At 49.8% G+C, this 6,212-nt stretch overlaps 1 protein-coding gene across 1 annotated transcript in view; it reads right to left on the bottom strand.

Annotated features, from left to right (window-relative positions):
* Positions 1–3,465, bottom strand: part of Card11 (caspase recruitment domain family, member 11) — a 127,598-nt gene extending 124,133 nt beyond the window's left edge. Inside the window, exon 1 of the mRNA NM_175362.2 lies at positions 3,276–3,465. The gene's annotated coding sequence lies outside the window, so the exon portion shown is untranslated. The remainder of the gene's footprint in view (positions 1–3,275) is intronic.
* Between the last annotated feature and the right edge of the window lie 2,747 nt (positions 3,466–6,212).

Below are 6,212 nucleotides of genomic sequence, written 5' to 3' on the forward strand. Positions count from 1 at the left end.
GGTGTGTTCTCTATGGTAGTACAACTCCCTAGAATCCCCCAGTGAGGGGCTGGGGGCGTGGCTCAGTGGTGGAGCCTCTGCCTAGAATCCCCCAGTGAGGGGTTGGGAGCGTGGCTCAGTGGTAGAGCCCCTGCCTAGAATCCCCCAGTGAGGGGCTGGGGGCATGGCTCATGGTAGAGCATTCAGCTTCAATCTCTAGCATTGCAAGAAAATCCCAACAAAATCCCGTCAATTTTCTTCAGCAGAAAGCATTTTTTGAGGGGCTTCTTTGAAAGCTGTCTTTGCTTTTCTTTTCCTCCCCAGATTTTAATCAATCCAAGCATTTTCCAGCCTGCTTGGGCCATGCAGCCGCACAAGCGAGGGCAGTTTCTCTCTCAGGGTAGATTTCCTGAGCAGCACTCTGATATCTTTCAATCCTCACAATCGTCCTGTAGGACTGGGGTTGTAAACAGGGAAACTGAGGCAGCCTGGGCAAAGAAGCCCACCCAGCTGTGCCACAGTGGGAGCAGTAAGAGGTGCCGAACCTCCAAGTCTGACCTCAAACTTTAACCTTGGATTTGTGCCTGGGGCTTGGATGTTACCAGACAAGGTAGTAAGTGACAAACCGGCTGTTCTTTACAATTCTTGTTTGTTTTTCAAGGCAGTGTTTCTACGTGCAGCCCAGGCTGTCCTGGAACTCACTCTGTAGACCATGCTGGCCTCAAATGTAGAGATCTACCTGCCTCTGCCTCCTGAGTGCTGGTATTAAAAGCATGTGCCACCACTGCCTGGTTTCCTTTATATTCATCTGTGTGTAGGTATGCACATGTAACTGCAGTGCCCATGGAGGCCAGAAGGGGGCACCATATCTGTTGAAGCTGGGCTTGCAGGTCGTTGTGAGTTGCTGACAAGAGTTCTAGGAACTGAACACAGGTTGTCTGCAAGAGCAGTATTTGCTCTTAACCACTGAGACAGGTCTTCAGTCCCAGGACGTCTTTTATAACTGCCTCGAGTACCATAGAGTAAAGGATCTCAACCTTCCTAATGTTGCAACCCTTTAACATAGCTCCTCATAGTGTGGTGACCCCCCAACCTTAAAATTATTTTTGTTGCTACTTCATAACTGTAATCTTGCTACTGTTGTGAGTTGTAATGCTAAGTGTCTGCTTTCTGAAGGTCTTAGGTGATCCCTGTGAAAGAGTTGCTCAACTTCCAAAGGAGTCATGGTCCACAAGCTGAGAACTGCTGCCATAGAGGATGCTGAAAACAGCAAGGATGGGCACTCTGACTCTAGAGATGATGACATCACAGAGCTCAGCAGGCAGCAGCCTGTCCTACATCGTCCAACAAATATAGACCCAAGACCCTGTAGACAGAACACACAGACACACAGGCACAGAGAGAGAGAGAGAGAGAGAGAGAGAGAGAGAGAGAGAGAGAGAGAGAGAGAGAGGAGAGGGGGGAGGGGAGAGGGGAGAGAGGAGAGAGAAGTTTGGACTAGGGATAAAGAAGCTCAGTGTTAGAGCCCCTGCCTAGAAACCCCCAGGGAGGGGCTGGGGTGTGGCTAAGGGGTAGAGCCCCTGCCTAGAATCCCCCAGTGAGGGGCTGGGGTGTGGCTCAGTGGTAGAGCCCCTGCCTAGAATCCCCCAGTGAGGGGCTGGGGTGTGGCTCAGTGGTAGAGCCCCTGCCTAGAATCCCCCAGGGAGGGGCTGGGGCATGGCTCAGTGGTAGAGCCCCTGCCTAGAATCCCCCAGGGAGGGACTGGGGGTGTGGCTTGGTGGAACATCATCCCACCTCCTATCATTCTCAAAACACAGACTCACAGATCCCTTGTGGGAAAAACATCTCTTGTAGGAAAGGTGCAGGAAAGCTGCACTAGAGATTGGAGAAGAAAGCGCCTCACCATCTTACCTCAGCCTGGGATCCTTGCTGAGCTCTGGAGCCCAGCTGCCTCCCATGCTCTTCCTCTGAGTTCTTTGTTATCAGAGCATACTACCATCAAGACAGGCATCGCAGGGCAAGCAACCTCATATTTCACATGCTTTCTGTGGCCCCCAAGTGTCAAGTACAGAACGGCCCAGGAAGTACTCACTGATCAACTGACTCAAATAAAATCAAATTGGCGTCCTCACAAGAGAGTTTTGTCTGTCTAGACTTTCTCTCTATAGGCCAGGCTAGCTTAGAATTCGCAGCCCTATAGCCTCAGCTTTCAGAGTGCCTGGCAACCATGTGAGTTTTACCTGCAGATTTGCTGTAGTGGTTTTTTTCATCTTAGTTGCAGGTAGGATACTTTGTGTGCAGTCTCTGAGGCTGGGTGTGGGTGTGGGTATAGGGGTGACATCTCCCTGTGTGACATCATCAGCCTGCTTTGCTGATACTCTGCTAATAGAATCTGCATAGGTGTAGACCACTTCCCTGTGATGCCGCACAGCTGAAGTTCCCTGGTTTTATGCTCGAAGCACCCATCACAGGCCTGGAGGGATCTATTTTCTCTTTACAGACGTCTCGAGGAAGGAGATAAGTGGGGTTCAGGGAAGGCATGAGGGTGAAGAACTGCAGTCAAATTCCTGTCCATACACTAATTCACATCCACTGATTTCCAGGACATATTATGCATACACAGGTACTAAATAAATGTTAAGTGAGGGACCCCTCCCCCTGCTTCCTAGTAGGTCAGACCTTCCAGAAAAGTCATAAATGTCACAAGAAAAAAAAAACCAACTTTTTTTCAAACTACAAATCAAACTGGCTGTACAGAAGTCAAGGCTGAGCTGCTGGCCTCTGGCTAAGACAGTGAGAGGAAGTCCAGGCTTAGGCCATGGTCCTGAGCCATCTGCTCCCCACAGCGTAATAGCTGATACATCACTCTATCCTGTATTCAGTACCCCTAAGGGACAGAAGAGCTCTTTAACCTTCTCATCAGGTTTGGGGAAGAGGCTCTACGCAGCAGGCCATTGGTACCCCAATAGACATGTCTCCCATGACACGGTACCTCTCTTTGGAGAGCAAGGAAGGCCACCTACTCAAGACCCTCTGAGTTAGGCTGGGCTGTGACCTGCAAACTTCCCTTCCTCTCTGGTGATATCTAGGGGAGGAGCAGTTTAGCGACCCAAGAGTTACAAAGTGAAGTCCAAAACCTTTAGCGAGGGCTAGGGGAGAGGGGCAGGGCAGGGTGCAGAGCGGACTCCTTACCACTCCTCCATGCTACCTTCCCTAAGGCCTCCAGCTTGCCCCTGCTGTCCCTACAGCACAGCCTCTTCACATCCTTCTCTCTTCCCCAGCCCGGCCGCACCTACCTGGGGTGCTCATGCTCCACAGGCTCGGCGAGGCGCTTCCTCCACGCTGCTCTCCAACTTCCTCCAGCACTGGGCTCTGGGCTCCAGCATGCACCTGCCTGAGGCTGCCACCCTCCCTGGGCCTTGGTGACCCGTAGGGATGCGAGGCGCCAGGAGTCCAGAGATCAGAAAACTCAAGGGGAGGAGAGAGAAGTGGGAGAGAGAGAGAAGAGAGAAGAGAGAGAGAGAAAGTGTGTCATAGGCTGGTAGGGGCGGGGGAGAAAAATGCAAAACCAGACAGGAAATGAGATTTGAAAAAAATTGCAAAAGGTTAGAAAAAGAGATAAGGAGGGGGAGGGGTTGAGCTTGAGCCTAAGGCTTTGGGGGCCTGGCTGTAATGAGGGAAGGGGTGTGCCAGGGTCAGGGGCCTGGGTGCTGAGTCCAAGGTGGCCAGGCCACCTGCTTTAAGTGTGGTGAAGCTGGTTCAGCCTGGGCTGTCAATTAACGAGGTCCCAGTGTAGACTTAGGAGGGGTAACTACATTTTTAGTTATTTGTAGGGTAATTTGGAGTTTCTTCATTGGGAGGGGTGATGTGGAAGAGGGCAGCTACTCCTACCATGAGAGAGTCAAGTTTGCTCAGAAATGGAACCAGGAACCTGAAAGAATATGTCCCTAAAATAAATAGACAGCACATGGTCCCCAACACTAGGCTCAGAGAAATAAGCTCCCCTTAGAAGAAAACTCTTTGAAAAATTAATTAAGATTACTTTTTAAAGTGTGTGTGGGGGGGGGCATATGTGCACTGGTTTCTGAAAGATGCTGTCTGTGCCTGGCTTTACAGATTGCTCTCTGCCTTCTGCCCTTGAGTGTCCTGCTGGACCTGGAGCTAGGCTGGGGGACAGTAAGCTCAGTGACCCCCCTCTTGCCACCCCCACAGCCTTGGGGTTGCAGACCTGGCCACACTCCGCTTTGTGTGGGAGCACTTGGGATTTGAACTTGGGTCCTCCTGCTTGCACACCAAGAACGCTTATAAATGTTTCAGTCTGTAAAGGAGAGCACTCCCCACCACTCCATGCAAGCTAAGAAAGGAATCCACAGGCTTTAACACAACTCAAGCACATGAAGATACACAAGGGTATATGCACCAGGCTGACAGCTTCTCACCAACTGAATAAAAACGTGTAGTTCACACCTACACCATGATCCATCCAAACACGAGACTTCTATGTCTGCCTCTTCCAGTCATGGTCCCACCTAGCAGGAGCACACTCAGTCCCAGCTGAGACTGGCTTTGCCCATTCAGGAGCATTGTTAGTTTTTGGTTTTGCATTATGGAGGTTGAATCCAGGGTCTTCTACATAGTAAGCAGGCATTCTACTGTTAAGATGTACCTCTAGCCCCCCTCACTGAGGGATCCTAGGCAGGGCCTCTACCACTGAGCCACACCCCCAGCCCCTCACTGGGGGATTCTAGGCAGGGGCTTTACCACTGAGCCATGCCCCCAACCCCTCACTGGGGAATTCTAGGCAGGTGCTCTACCACTGAGCCATGCCCCCAACCCCTCACTGGGGGACTAGGCAGGGGCTCTACCACTGAGGCACGCCCCCAGCCCCTCACTGGGGGATTCTAGGCAGGGGCTTTACCACTGAGCCACGCCCCTAACCCCTCACTGGGGGATTCTAGTCAGGGGCTCTACCACTGAGGCATGCCCCCAGCCCCTCACTGGGGGACTAGGCAGGGGCTCTACCACTGAGCCACACCCTCAGCCCCTCACTGGGGGATTTTAGGCAGGTGCTCTACCACTGAGCCACGCCCCAGCCCCTCACTGGGGGATTCTAGGCAGGGGCTCTACCACTGAGCCACACCCCAGCCCCTCACTGGGGGATTCTAGGCAGGTGTGCTCCTGCTGAGTCTCATCCCCAGTCCCTGGTCATGACTTCCCATAACTGGAAGCAGGCATAGGCTCCCTTTTGTTTTTCCCTCTCACTCAGTCTTCAGGTCTTCAGTTTTTGACATTTATGGATGGGATTGCATGCAGGTGTAGTTCATTAAATCTTGGCTTCCCCCACCCAAATCTTCTTTAAAAATGTTAAAGTTTCAGAAAGTTTGGGAGAACAATATAGTGATAGTCACAATTTCCCACCACCTGATTCTCTAATTGACAGTTTGGTGCATCATAATTTCCCTGCCCATCTATCTTTGTTTCAGATGCACTTCAGGCAGGTAGGAGATATTGTCCAGGTGCTGTCTACAGACTCCATCTTGTGTGTCACTGTGCGATAACTGGGCTTGTCCCATATTGGGGATTAGACCCCAAGCATCACATACAGCACACAAGCTGTGTACTCAGGCTTCTTTTCACTTTTGTTTTTAAAAATTAAATAAAATATTAGGTGTGTGTTTCTTCTCTTGTGTGCATAGATGTGCATGTGAGTGTGCATGTGTGTGGAGGTCAGAGGTCAACCTTGGGTGCTGATTCCTAGGTGCTGTGCTCTTGTGTTTCTGAGACAGTGTCTGTTGATAACTTGGAATTTGTCTGGGCTGGCTGGCCAGTGAGTCCCAGGGACCCACCTGTCTCTGCCTCCACAGTGCTGGGGTTACAAGCACCTCCTGCTACATGTATCTGTTTTAAAAACATGTGTCCAGGGGATAGAGCTTAAATGTTTGTGCTTGTAAGGCACCAGTCTACCCACTGAGGAGTCATCCAGTCCTAGTCAGAGAACCTTTAAACATAACAAATTACACGTGAGTCTTAATTTATATATTATATATCATATATCACACACCATACCATACATAACATACTGCACAGCATATATCATATATATTCACATATAAATTGTCATATAATTATATATTTTTAAAATTATTCTTTAAAATAGACATTATTTATGTATACCATATTATATTTAAATAAATATTAATTTAATAATATTTAAATCTTAAAAATAATTAAAT

This window comes from Mus musculus, chromosome 5 (genome assembly GCF_000001635.26).
Source record: "Mus musculus strain C57BL/6J chromosome 5, GRCm38.p6 C57BL/6J".
NCBI classification, from domain to species: Eukaryota; Metazoa; Chordata; class Mammalia; order Rodentia; family Muridae; genus Mus; species Mus musculus.